The sequence below is a fragment of the Stegostoma tigrinum genome, chromosome 7 (genome assembly GCF_030684315.1).
Source record: "Stegostoma tigrinum isolate sSteTig4 chromosome 7, sSteTig4.hap1, whole genome shotgun sequence".
In the NCBI taxonomy this organism is placed as follows: Eukaryota; Metazoa; Chordata; class Chondrichthyes; order Orectolobiformes; family Stegostomatidae; genus Stegostoma; species Stegostoma tigrinum.
The window spans coordinates 75,332,234-75,347,022 of record NC_081360.1 but is presented as its reverse complement, the minus strand read 5'-3'; the positions used below and the strand labels follow the sequence as shown (position 1 = coordinate 75,347,022).

General features: G+C 40.0%; 1 protein-coding gene across 6 annotated transcripts in view; it reads right to left on the bottom strand.

Annotated features, from left to right (window-relative positions):
• Positions 1-14,789, bottom strand: part of spopla (speckle type BTB/POZ protein like a) — a 198,277-nt gene that overhangs the window by 130,543 nt on the left and 52,945 nt on the right. Inside the window, exons 2-3 of one of the 6 annotated variants that reach the window (XM_048534634.2) lie at positions 7,555-7,662; positions 3,187-3,325 (exon numbers count right to left, since the gene is read on the bottom strand). The exons of 4 other annotated variants lie outside the window; for them this stretch is intronic. The gene's annotated coding sequence lies outside the window, so the exon portion shown is untranslated. The remainder of the gene's footprint in view (positions 1-3,186; positions 3,326-7,554; positions 7,663-14,789) is intronic. One more of the 6 variants, XM_048534633.2, reaches the window with a different exon arrangement.

The following is a 14,789-nucleotide window of genomic DNA, read 5'->3' as shown; positions in this document are numbered from 1 at the left end:
CCAATACTCCCAAGTCTGCCACATGTTGCTCTAAATACTATAAATACCACTAACAGTTTCCAGTAATGTCATTGTCAAGTGAAATAAACTGTATGTAAACCATTAAAATATTTGTGTCTCTATCTGTAACAGCTAATGCAAAACAGATTTCCAGCAACAAAAATAAAAAAAGTAGTTTCTCCCAGCTAATGCATTCTTTTTACTTATGCCTCATGTACAAATTTTCAGCCATTGTTCAATGTTTATCAGGTATTCTCAGTTTTTTTTAAAAACGCATTTGTAGTTTTATTATTAGGGTATTCAGTATAACAGCATGAAGATACTGTTGAACAAGTACAAGACCCTTGTTAGACTTCAGTTGGAATTAGGTGTTAAATTGAGAGCGCAATGTTACCGGCAAGATGCGAAAAAGCACCAAAACAATTTATAAGAATGGTTTCATCAAAGAGCAACTTTAGTTACGAAGTCAGATCGAAGAAGATGGGACCATTCTCCTTCGGAAGAAAAAGGCTAAGAGGAAATTTGAGAGAGGTTTTCAAAATCATGAGTGGGCTGGACAGAGTAGGTAGGGAGACACTGTTCCTGTCTGTAAAAGAAAAAAAAGAATGACAGAGCACAGATTTAAAGTTATCTGCAAACGAAGCATGGGTGACATGACAAAAACTTTTTCCCGTAGCGTGATTTGTTAGGGTGTTGAATGCACTGCCTGCAAGTGTGGTGGATGTAGGTTCAACTGAGGCAGTCAAGAGGGCATTGGATGCTTATTTGGGTAAATTGATTTGCAGGGGTATGGGGAAAGGCAAGGTATTCACATTCTTATTCCCATTCTCCCAGGCTGACCTATACATATTCCTTTGTCTGCCCACCATTTTCTCACTCTGGCCTCCATCTCTAACTATCATTTTCTCCTCCCATCTCTACCACATATACTAACCTTTGACTAGCTACAATCAATTCTGAAGAGGAGTCTCTGGATCCAAAAAGTCAACTGTGTTTCCTTGTCCACAGATGCTGCCAAACCTGCCAAGTTGTTCCAGCCTCATGTTATTATCTTGGATTCTCCAGCATCTGCAGTTCCCATTATCACTCACCAGTAATTTCTGCTTTTGTTTCAGATTTCCAAAATCCACAGTTCTTTGTGCTTTTTTCCTAGAGGTTACTGGTCCTGGTAGAGCCAAAACTGAAAATTGGTGAGCAGTTCATTGATGTTGCTTCATAGCAAATCAGAAATAATCACTGGCACAACAAGGATATTCCAGTAAAACAGGATCCAGCCAACTGGGTTTTTCTGGCTTTTTGATGGTAGTTTCCCACTTGTCAAAATGAAACTGGTATTGTTGCATTCAAACAGCTTAATGAAAGGCGAAAATAACTTTTGGAGTATGTTTCTTCAGAATTATTGCCAAGATATTGCAAGGACTTGAAGCTGTCAAATACATTCAACCTCTTCACATCACAGAGAAAAATGTACTAGCTGTGGAGTAGTTTCCATGATCATGTGAATCTCAGGAGGAGACTGCAATGCATCATCCACTTGGAACTTTGGCTGAAGATATTGCTAAACGTTTCTACGTTCGTCTTTGCACTGGTGAACTGGGTTTTACCATCCTTTGGGGATAGGATATTCATGCAGTCTCCTTCATCATTCACTAGTTAATTGTTCATGGATATGCACAACTTCATATGCAGGGTCAGCAGAACTCTGACCTAATCCAATTATTGAGGGATCTCTTAAGTCCATATTTAACATAAGGCTACTGCTGCTTAGCACTTGTATAGCCCTGCATTGTAGACTCAACAAATTTGTGTGCATGCTTGGTACTTCTCCAGGCATATTCTTGTCCATACCTCGTGGAAATTAATGGTAGAGCATTCATACTTAGGTTATAGATTATGGTTGAATACAATACTGCTGCTGCTGATCACCCATATGGCCTCATGGATTCCCAGATTTGGGTTATAAGAGTTGCTCCAATTTTAGCCATTTAGCCACTCAATAAGTTATATTTACATAGTACTTGCAGAAGTTTTGTTACTTTAACATCTACCAAGGTGTTCTGATGCTAGGTGGTGGTAATCCTGGACAAAGAAAGATTCCAGAACAAAATGTGGCTTGATAGATATACTTAATTTTTGCAGTTGGATATCACAGTTGTTAGTCACTAAAACAAGTCAACAAAGTATCAGATATTCTTTCATGAAAGAACACTAAGGAAACAAAAACAATGATTAAAAGACACAATAATTTTATGGCACAGTGGTACTGCCCCAACTTTGAGCCAGGGGGCCTGGGGTCAAGTTCCCTCTGTTCCAGAGGCATGTAACAGGTAGATTAGAAAATAGATATCTTTTATAAAGATCTTACCAGAAACATTACAACAAAGTTTCAACCTGTTCCAGCAAATTCACACAAATCTCAACCCTTGAAGGATTTTAAAATTAACTGACTACTCCCAGTTTTTTTTTGGGACGACACAAGCAATTTTATTACTCTTCACCAAATCTGCTGGCATGAACTTTCCAGAAGTCTGATGGCTTAACTTTTTTTTTCAGTTCCAACAAGGTGAAGACTCCTGACTTGGAAACTCCACTCAAACACCATTGGCCATAGTAAAAATTCCCTGAACTAAAACTTGATTCGTTTGCTAAGAGAAACCTTTCTCCCTTTTGAACTAAACTTTAGCTTTTCTGACCATGGAAACATTCTGGTCTGTTGCAAACTCAATGATATAACCATTACATTCATTAACACCACAGGGTTTTTCCAGGAGCTTAACTGCAGTCATGTTTTTTCTTAGAATGTGCTTGGGTCACAGTCTCAAATAACTATCTGCCCTGTTTTTAACAAAAGGATCAGCACAGAACTGACCCTGATCCATCTACTTCTATTTTAAAACAATGAAAATTAAAATATAAAACATATATATTACACATCTTTCATCACAATAGCATTAAACAACAGAGTATGACACCAAGCCATGAAATGAAACACTTGGATAGACAACGCAAGTAGTATGCACTAAGGAGTATAGCAAGGGAGGGAGTGAGGTAGAGAGGCAGAGATATGTTCAGCTTGATTTCTCAACTTCAAGAAAAAACTGCATGACACATCAGTATAAAATTTGCTAAGAAATATTAGCCACTGTAGTTACACTAGTTGTACACAATTTAAAAGAAAAACCTCACCCTTGAAGTTTGCACACTGGCTGAAATTCAGAGATTGCAGAACAAATTGCACCCATTTTGGAAAGTAGTCCATTCTGCAGTTCTCACTTCAAATCCAAGCTTTCCTTCAAATCCATTTGTTCATTGTTACCAGCAAACTCTATTTGGCACAGACAATTGAGTAGCATTTTAAAATGTAAATGTTTAAAACAGCGCTTTCAAAATATTCTGTAATATGTTTTGAGTAATGACCAGTAAATTTTGACTAATAGACCTAAAAGTGGATTTCAGAAAAAAAGCATCTCTTGTCAGAAATAAGCATCACCTGGGTAGGCCAAATTTCAACATCACACAGGAAGACTTGGAAAATATGTCTAATTATTTTCTGGTTGGACTGGGCTATTTTAGCCAGTTTCCTCATGGAATCTTGCTCTCAAAAATACAAACTTAAATTTCAGAGGCTCCTCAATTTCCAATAGCGATTAATTCACCCTAGGAAAGCCTGGTCAATTTTACATGTAAGGCCTGCATCAAGCATATTGTCTTTTGTGCTATCCTGAAGGCAACTTACACTAAAACGTTTGAAGCGCTTTGTGACAAATACAATGGTACAGCAAACTGCATTAAAAATATCTGCACAATCAAGTCAAAAATCCACAGGCTCGTCATCCTTTTTCGCCACTGAAGCAATTCCTTGCTAATAGATGGTTCCACTAGAGCCAAACGTCCTCCTGATATGAACTTTTTCTACTGATGATATCACAGCTATTCCCAATCCTTCACTCAGCTGAGTGCTAATACATGTGCATGTATTTTACTTGTTTGAAATAAATTAAATAGAATTGGCGAAGAGACAAAAATCAGAGGTAGTGGTAAACAGACATTTTTTATGGTTGGCAGCTTGTGCACAGTAGTAGTGGGATATATGCCCTGATCACTGAGTGTTCCATTTATGTAAACAATTTATACATTCACACGGGTGAATGATAATGACATTTGTTGATGATGCCAAATTGGAATAGCACTTGTCCTGAAAAAAGAATCCAGCAGATTGCAGGAAAATGCAGTTAACTGAAGAGAAATGTTAAGTATAATTTTTATGGCATGGGGAGAATAAATCTTTCAAGATTAGTTAAGATTTTGAGAAGAAAAATAATTAAATAGCTTTCATGCTTGCTATGTAATCAGTAGTAAGTTTAAAATTATCATAAGAGAAACAGGGAAAACTTAGAACAAACTTTCTCATGTTGGATTAGAGATTGGAATGTTTCACCTTTAATCACCATTAAGGCAGGTGCACAATTTAAAGTGGTTAGGAGATAGGATTTTAATAAGGAGAATTATAAAAGAATGAGGGGCAAAAGCAGAAATGGAAATAGAAAGGTTAGAGGACTAGCACCCATACAGGTATAATGAAGCAAAATATTTCTCATTCCTATGATTTATTCATCTTTTTTACTTGAATGTCTCAATTATTTGCTATTTAAACTGTCTGAGCTGCATTGACAATGGGAGTAAAACTAATTTTCAAATAGATTGAAGAAAGAGAGGGCATTGAGATTCGAAGCTGAAGTGAGGGAGTTTTTTCTTGGATGGTAATGCACCTTTCGAATTCGCCACTGAGAACACTGGAGGCTGCATCAGTAAGTATGTTTGAGATTTTTTTGGCTAGCTTGTGCACCAAAGTGGGGTGCGCCAAACAGAAAGGTCAGGTTAAAGTAAGGATCAGATCAACCATAACCTCACTGAACTGGCAGAGTAAAGCTCATTAACTTACTCCTATTTCTTAAAGGCTGGCTGTCTATGCTGTGTGATGATGAGATAATGGGAACTGCAGATGCTGGAGAATCCAAGACAATAAAGTGTGAAGCTGGATGAACACAGCAGGCCAAGCAGCATCTCAGGAGCACAAAAGCTGACGTTTCGGGCCTAGACCCTTGATTAGAGAGGGGGATGGGGTGAGGTTTCTGGAAATAAATAGGGAGAGAGGGGGAAGCGGACCGAAAATGGAGAAAAGAGATAGGTGGAAAGGAGAGTATAGGTGGGGAGGTAGGGAGGGGATAGGTGAGTCCAGGGAAGACGGACAGGTCAAGGAGGTGGGATGAGGTTAGTCGGTAGGAAATGGAGGTGCGGCTTGGAGTGGGAGGAAGGGACGGGTGAGAAGAAGAACAGGTTAGGGAGGCAGAGACAGGCTGGGCTGATTTTGGGATGCGGTGGGGCAAGGGGAGATTTTGAAGCTGGTGAAGTCCACATTGATACCATTGGGCTGCAGGGTTTCCAAGCGGAATATGAGTTGCCGTTCCTGCAACCGAACAGTTCATCCACTTCACCAACACCTTCCACCCCAACCTCAAGTTCACCTGGGCCATCTCCAACACATCCCTCACGTTCCTGGACCTCTCAGTCTCCATCTCAGGCAACCAGCTTGTAACTGATGTCCATTTCAAGCCCACCGACTCCCACAGCTACCTAGAATACACCTCCTCCCACCCACCCTCCTGCAAAAATTCCATCCCCTATTCCCAATTCCTCCGCCTCCACCGCATCTGCTCCCAGGATGAGGCATTCCACTCCCGCACATCCCAGATGTCCAAGTTCTTCAAGGACCGCAACTTTCCCACCACAGTGGTCGAGAATGCCCTTGACCGCGTCTCCCGCATTTCCCGCAACACATCTCTCACACCTCACCCCCGCCACAACCACCCAAAGAGGATCCCCCTCGTTCTCACACACCACCCCACCAACCTCCGGATACAACGCATCACCCTCCGACGCTTCCGCCATCTACAATCCGACCCCACCACCCAAGACATTTTTCCATCCCCACCCTTGTCTGCTTTCCGGAGAGACCACTCTCTCCGTGACTCCCTTGTTCGCTCCACACTCCCCTCCAACCCCACCACACCCGGCACCTTCCCCTGCAACTGCAGGATATGCTACACTTGCCCCCACACCTCCTCTCTCGCCCCCATCTCAGGCCCCAAGATGACTTTCCATATTAAGCAGAGGTTCACCTGCACATCTGCTAATGTGGTATACTGCATCCATTGTGGCTTCCTCTACACTGGGGAAACCAAGCGGAGGCTTGGGGACCCTTTGCAGAACACCTCCGCTTGGTTCGCAATAAACAACTGCACCTCCCAATCGCAAACCATTTCAACTCCCCCTCCCATTCTTTAGATGACATGTGCATCATGGGCCTCCTGCAGTGCCACAATGATGCCACCCGAAGATTGCAGGAACAGCAACTCATATTCCGCTTGGGAACCCTGCAGCCCAATGGTATCGATGTGGACTTCACCAGCCTCAAAATCTCCCCTTCCCCCACCGCATCCCAAAACCAGCCTAGTTCGTCCCCTCCGCCTACTGCATCCCAAAACCAGCCCAGCCTGTCTCTGCCTCCCTAACCTGTTCTTCCTCTCACCCATCCCTTCCTCCCACCTCAAGCCGCACCTCCATTTCCTGCCTACTAACCTCATCCCACCTCTTTGACCTGTCCGTCTTCCTTGGACTGACCTATCCCCACCCTACCTCCCCACCTAAACTCTCCTCTCCACCTATCTTCTTTTCTCTCCATCTTCGGTCCGCCTCCCACTCTCTCCCTATTTATTCCAGAACCCTCACTCCATCCCCCTCTGTGATGAAGGGTCCAGGCCCAAAACATCAGCTTTTGTGCTCCTGAGATGCTGCTTGGCCTGCTGTGTTCATCCAGCTTCACACTTTATTATCTATGCTGTGTGTTGATGATGGTTTTTAAAGAAGAAAGGTAGTCTACAATTCCATCATCTTTAGTGCGAAGCAGGAACAGAAAATATTATATATTTTTTTGAAAAATCAAGACTATAACATAAATACAGTCATTCAGTATAAAATGCTGAAATTATTACTGAAAAGTAAAGACGCAGAGAACAGTAAAAGAAATGATCCTTATATACTCTTTGAAAAAAGGTTAAAACAAAAACTTGTAAAAAGTAAATATTAAAAAGACAAAACTCAAGTCATTTATACATTTAAATCCAGGCTATGCCTCTGAGAATAATAATAATACAGCAATTTAACAGATTGACTCAAAAATAAAGTGTTTAAAATTCTCATTTAATTACAGTATTGGGTTAACACACCACAGCACAAACAAATCTCACTTGGTCAACAAAAGGGAAAAAAGAAATCATTACATGTTCATTCAACTACTGCTACAGTAATCACCCAAAATGGAAATTTCTAAAACCGTTTTGGACCTTTAATACATTTAATTACAGATGATGCCTAACCTGCTGAGTATACGTAACATTTTATTATAATTCCGGCATTTGATATTTCATTTACAGCTATTTCATGCATAGCTCAGCTCTTCCATCTGATTTCAGTTTGTATTTTTAGACTGCTTACCTTCATTGCTATCTTTTTCCCTTGCGTTTGATGAACCACATCCTCTCTACCAACAAGCATCTCTGCTGTCTCACATTCGACATGGAATTTAGCCGAATTCTATTCTTCCTGTTCATGACAGACCAAACAATCATAAATATTTGATATTCAGCATCCCTCTAACTAATCCTTTTGTCACTTCACAAGATCTATCTTCTCCATTATGCTCCACAACATACCCTTTCACCTTATAAGAACATAGGAACTGAGAGGCCATTTGAGCTTTCACAGCAATTCAGTTAAGATTATAGTTGAGTTGGTTGTTACCTTAACTCTACTTTTTAGCCTGCTCCCCGCAACAAATGTGCCTCTGCCGTGTAGGTCAAAATCTCTTGAATATATTCAAAGACAAAGACAATGTTGTACTCTAATCGAAGTAGAGAATTCCAAAGACACAAGACCCCAGCTTCAGCTCAGTCATAAGGAAGCCCCTTAATTTGAAACTGTGCTCCCTTACTCAAGATTCGCCATCCACCTTTGAGAGGAAACATCTTCTTAGTAGTTAACCTGTCAAGCCCCTTCATAATCTTCAATAATTTCAATAAGATTATGTTTCATTCTTCTAAGCATCAACATGCTCAACCTTTCTGCATAACTCATTTGTTCATCCCAAAAGCAGTATTCAGTACTCTGAACGCAGTCTCATCAGTGCCCTGCACAGTTAGGAAAAGACTTCCCTAGTTCTGTATTCTGAACTCCTCACAAAGGCCACAAAGTGGACAACCTCACATTTTTCGATACTCCATCTGCCACATTTCTGCCAACTCACTTAACCTATTTCTGTCCCTTTGCAGTCTGTATCCTTCTCAGTCTACCTGCCTACTTATCTTCATACTATCAACAAATCTGACTTCAACACAATTGTCCAAGGCACTAAGATGGATCAAAGTTAGAGGCGGCCTCAGCTAAAGTTGCATCTATTAGTTGGAATTTGCTATCCTGAAAACAATCCCAACTTTGTTTCTGTAACCCAGCTATTCCATTTCTGTTCTCATGCTCTAAACATCAGCAGCTCTTACCTTGCATAGTGACCATCTGTATGACACAGCTGACAATGTCTTTTGGAAATCCAAATTTACAATATTTACAGCTTTCCATTTATTCATCCTACTTGTTACATCGTCAAAAGTAATCCAAAATATTTGTCAAGCATAATTTCCCTTTCCTAAAACCATGCTGACTCTGCTGGATTGTAATGACAATTTACTAAACTTCTTGTTACTACCTCTTTCCCCAGCAACCGGCTTATGGCCCAAAGTTTCATTTTTGGCCTTTGTTGAATAGAATTACATTTGTGGTCTTCCACATGGATGGCATGGTGGCTCAGTGGTTAGCACTGCTGCCTCACAGCACCAGGGACCCAGGTTTGATTCCACTCTCGGGCGAGTGTTTGCATAAAGTTTGCACGTTCTTCCTGTGACTGTGTGGGTTTCCTTTGGGTGCTCCAGTTTCCTCCCACAGCCCAAAGATGAGCAGGTTAGGGGGATTGGCCATACTAAATAGTGCAGTGTCCAGGGATGTGCAGGCTAGGGAGATTAGCAACGGGAAATGCAGGGTTACAGGGATAGGGTACAGTGCGAGTACGGGTGGGATGCTTTTCGGAAAGTCAGTGTGGAATCAATGGGCCAACTGCTTCTGTACTGCAGGATTCTATGAGCTGTTGGGACCATTCGAGAACCAGGGGAATTTGAAAGATTGCAATTGTGCATCCACTAACTCTGTATGCACTTCTACTGAAGCTTTAGAACGCACACCATCTGGTCCAAGAGAACTGCAAGCCCATAGTTCTATTCACTTACTTGTCTTAGCATGACAAATTTACTTATTTCAGAACTGTCTTGAACACAGTTCTATTAAATCATCTCAGATCCTAAAGCACAAACTGATCCTTTTTCTGCAGATGTTTTAGTTATCTAGCATCAACAGTTTTTTGTATTTTTATTATTGACATTATCCAGTCAAGCATTATCGTGATGTTGATATTTCAATTTTTGTTCAGTTTTCAGACATATCTGCATTTCTGTTTGTGCGCAACAAGAATTACTATTTATTAGAGGTAAATAGACACTAGCTACAGGTAAGCAACACGGAAATAACTCTCTGGCATATAACTCTACTAGTTAAGATTCTAGTTATCTTAAAAAGTGACCCCCTTCCAACACATACACACACACACACAGGCCCAGGTAATGTTCTGGGTTGTGTATTCAAATCCCACCATGGCAGATGCTGGAATTTGAATTTAATTTTGAACAAATTTGAAATTATGTTTCTAAGGATGACCACAAAATCATGCTGAATGTCAGAAAACCAAGCTTATTCACTAATGCCCTTTAGGGAAGGAAATCTGCTTTCCTTACCTGGTCTGGGCGATATCTGACTCCAGGCCCACAGCAACGTGGTTGCCTCTGAACTGTCCTCTGGCAATAAAGGCTGGCTTAGCCAGCAACACACGCATCCCAAGAATAAAAAAAAAGTACAAGCAGGAAAACTCATGGGTATTATGGACAGTGGGAAATTCTGGGATGGTAGTTCAGTGGATCCTGTTCACAGGATTGTTGAGACAATTCTTAAGATTCTGCTGGTCAGAATACTGCTTCTCAGTCTTCTTTCTCCAAATGCTTTCACTGGTTTTCAGGAGGCACAGGGGATCAGTTCACACTTATAAAATGATCTCCAACTTCTTAATTAAATTGCACAGCTTACAGAAACTATTGTAAATAAATATAAACTTGTTTTCTTCAGGTCTTAAATGCATTTTGAGGGAGATTAATGGCATAGTTCCTGATTAGGTAAAGATTTGATTACTTTTCTGCATGTTGTTCTCAGCCCTGAGAACCAAATCACAGTTGCTGGCAGGCAGATGGCCTTTGTCATTGGTCTATGGACTAGTTGACCAGTTGTCAATCAGCTACATGTTGCGAACCAAAACACCATTTGTTCATCATCCTTCAGATCCAGCTCATCTGCAAACCACACCAACTACTGTTGAAACCAGCAGCTGTGTAAACAATGCTTAAAATTAGTGTCAGATTGCTTGGTTTCAAAAATTTGCTGTAATCCTTACTTTTAAAAGTTATTTTCTAAAACTACAGAAATAAAATGAAAAGACATGGTCTTCACAATTGAACTTCTTTAAGACGCCCCTAAAATTTACCTCTCTGACCAAGCTTTCGGTCATTCCACTTAATATATGAATATAACATGAGAGCTACGGGCAAGAGTACGCAATTCATTCCCTCGAGCCTGCTCCACCATTTATGATCATGGATGATCTCATCTCAGTTTCAACTCTCCTGCCTGCTCCACATAGCCCTTTAACCCGTTACTAGTTCACAATTAGTATCTCCTCCTTTAAATTTATTCAGTTTCCTGGTATCCACGGCATTCTGGGGCACAGAATTCTGTTGATTCATGACCTTTAGATGTTATTCTTACTTAAGTTTGCTACCTCTTACTGAAAACTGTGACAACTCATTCTAGATTGCCTCAAAAGGGGAAACAGCCACTCTAGAACTACTATGTCAATCTATTTTATCATCTTACTTTCCCCAATTAATGTTCCTCTCATATTTCTTAAAATTTAGTGGGTGTATGTCTAAACCACTCAATCTCTCCTCATACGACAAAGCCTTTATCTCTGGAATTAGTCAACAGAACATCTCCGAACTACCTCCAACACAATTACATGAGGAAGGACACAAGTTGACCAAAACTATATACAGTATTTCTGGAGCACTCTCACCAATGCCTTATGCATTTGCAACAACACTTCCCTATTTTTATACTTCATTACTTTAGTAATAAATGTCAGAATTCCATTTGTTTTCCTTATTACCTGCTGTACATGCATACTAGTTTTCTGCACGACTACACCCAAATCCTATTGCACTGAAGCATTTTGACATCTCTCTCCATTTAGATAACAGTTGCCTTTTCAATCTCCTGACTACAATAATATCTCATGGTTTATTTTGTTTCATAATACTCTTCTGAAGTAGCTAGGGATGTTTTGTTATGTTAAATGTGCTAAATAAATACAAGTTGGTGTCGTCTGACTCCCCAATTTACAGTACAATGGCATGCAACTCCACTAAGTAACAGTTGATCCAAATATAGTCATTCCAATCATAGCAATTAAATTTGTTCCCAATGGTCTAGCTCTTCAGAATTATTTGAGTGATTTACATCTTACCCAACAATCTTAACAGGCTGAAACAGAATTTCATTTGGCAAACACAGCATTTTAAAAGCTACCATTTCCAAAAAGAATTATGCAAAATTCTAGATTCTCATGTAGGGAAGGTGTAATGGGGTTCAATTGCAAGTGCCTTCCTCTAATTTAATCTAAAATCGGACTTCAGAAAAATCTAAATAAACTGTACAGGTGGAATTATTTTGTCATAACATTAATTGGGAACAGCAAAAATACTGTAACTCTTGTCAAGTTTATTGGCTAATTCTCAAAGCAGCATCTACTGCAACTCATCAAAGCAATGGAAAAGCTTTTAATCCAAGACAAGTGAGAAAGCTGACACACCTCACAAATCAAACTATTATACCAAAACTGTTCAGCATGTTCACACACAGTATAATTGACAACCACAGATGACACAGGATTAAAGCTGGTTAATTTACCAAATCATTCACCAATTCCAATTACACTACCACGTGAAACAGTAATCCAACCTACAACAAAACACCAAAAGAATAACAAATTGTCACAGCAAGAGCTCATATATAAACAACTGCAGAAAATGCAGGTTTTGCAGGTTGTAAAGAGGAGCCATACTGACCCTAAAATGGTGACTCTTTTCTCTCATTGTCGATGCTACTATACATTTTCCAGCACTTTCCATTTATGTTTAACTATATCTTTTACTTTCATGACTGTAAACAAAACAGTGGAAAGCCTATAAACCAAATATTATTATTCCTGGTGCTCACAAAACAGTCAAGTCCTAGAGGTGTCCATCAGTCAGGCAGAAGGCTCAAATATGCTGCTGGAGACCCCATGCTCCTTCTCCAGGGGGCTTGAATGCAGAGAAGATGACAACACAGCAGCCAAAGTGACTCTTATCCACCACCAGGCCACATCCACCCCGGAAGTCCAAATGGCTACCTTGTCAAGTTATCATTATAATTAGACTGTACCTTTTTCAAGTTCAAGCATAAAAGCAAAACTTTGTGAATGCCTCAATTTACTTCCATAGAGCTCAAAGTGACAACACAAAGCAACCATAACTCACTTCGACGACCATCTCACAGAAGCTGCAAAGACAGTTGGGAGAGAATTTTTAAAGCAGGAAGTAGTAACTTATGCTGTTCAGATAAACATTACTAGAATGAAATAAACTTGACCTTACCCCCTACTTAAAAGTTCTATTCTTCACTTTGATGTGCACAAAAATTTAAGTGAGGGCAAAAAAAATCTTAAGGTTTCAAATATTTAGCTTGCCAAACAAACATAATTTTTACAATTGCACTCACTAAATATAATTAGTTACAGCTCAAAACAGTGAAATTTGGACTAAGCATCTCGACCAGAATGTACAGCTCCATCAGTGAAAGACTTGTTCAGTACCAGAATGACAACCAAGATTACATACTTAAATCCTGGAGTGGAGCCTGAACCTAGCACCTTGTGTGTCAGGAGTACTCCAAATGCACTGACAAGTGAACTTACGGCCTCTGATTTTGATCAAATCTAACTGCTACCTTTAAATTCAGTGCGTACTCTTTAACGAGGAGGAGGAAGAAAATGAGCACTGCTGAAAGAAACAAAACCTTGCCAGATTTTCAAAAAAAAGTATTTCAGTTTGACATTAAAACAGCCAGAAGTGCAAGTTAAATTCAGACTATAATTTAAAATTCCGATTAGAAGGATTAGGCCACCATACGGGCTGGCAGTTACAACTTTGCCTCCTAATTAGTATTTAGGGACAGCCTGTGGCATTCTACTGGGGACGACATTGAATTAATTCAAAGATGAAAGTACACGTGGCTTCCACACAATTATTTTAAAACAAGGCAGCACAGGACAAATTATTTTGGGTTTAATCCACAAAAGGATTCACACCCATGCTGGACTGTTGGTGAAAACATTCAACTTATCCATGGTGTTCTTGTGGTGCAGTGTAGTGTCCCTATTACTGAGCCAGGAGACAGGTTAAAGTCCCACCTGCTCCAGATGTGTGCAACATCTCTGTTCATTAGAAAATATTCAGATTACTCATTTGCATCAATTTCAGAAATAAAGCTAAAGGAGAACGTGAAACAGCTGATAACTAGGTTATAACAGACCCGATTATTGTTTAAACTCCTTCTTTAGTCAATATCAACAACTGAATTTTTAAAAAGTCTATTTTTAAAGAGATACCCTGTGTCAATAAGATCATCTATGAATCTGGAAAAAAAGGTTATGCTGTTCATGACGATGCTAATCTGATGTTTATAAATTTATTTTATTGCATTGTTGAATGTTACATCAGGACTTTATTGAAGATATAACAGTGTGGAGCTGGGGGAACACAACAGGCCAGGCAGCATCAGTGGAGCAGGAAAGTTGATGTTTTGGGTCAGGACCTTTCTTTAGACATGAGGAGGGGGAAGGAAGCTCAGAAATAAACAGAGAAAAGAGGGATGGGGCTGGGGAGGTAGGTTAGGACGGTGATAGGTGTACAGGGAGGGGAGTTGTGGGGATTGGCCAGTGGGGTGGGAGAGAGGACGGATAGATTGTGTCAGGTAAAGGGGGAAGAGATGAGAGGGACGATTGATCATGGGATGATGCTGGGGGTGGGGAGATTTTGAAACTGGTAAAATCCACATTTAGGTCATTGAAAATTCCTTTCAAAACTTCGTTCATATTGAGAATGCAGGTTTAGAACAAAATGGTGGCAGGTTAACTATGTTGGATGATATTGAAATTTTGTCGGGAACTAATCTGCTAGCTACTCAGTTATGAACTTAACATTTCTGACACCCTCAACCCAATTTAGTTTTGAATTATGGCTTTTACATCCATCCTTTCCTACTGGCAGATTCCTTGCCAGAGTACACTTCACAGATGATGACATAACAATAATTTATTTCCATTAAAACGTATAGGCTGTCAGTTATCAAGAGACTGTTGAACTGAATATCCATCACAACAACTCTACTCTGCCCCAGTGTCCTCATGTATTCAACTGGAGCCT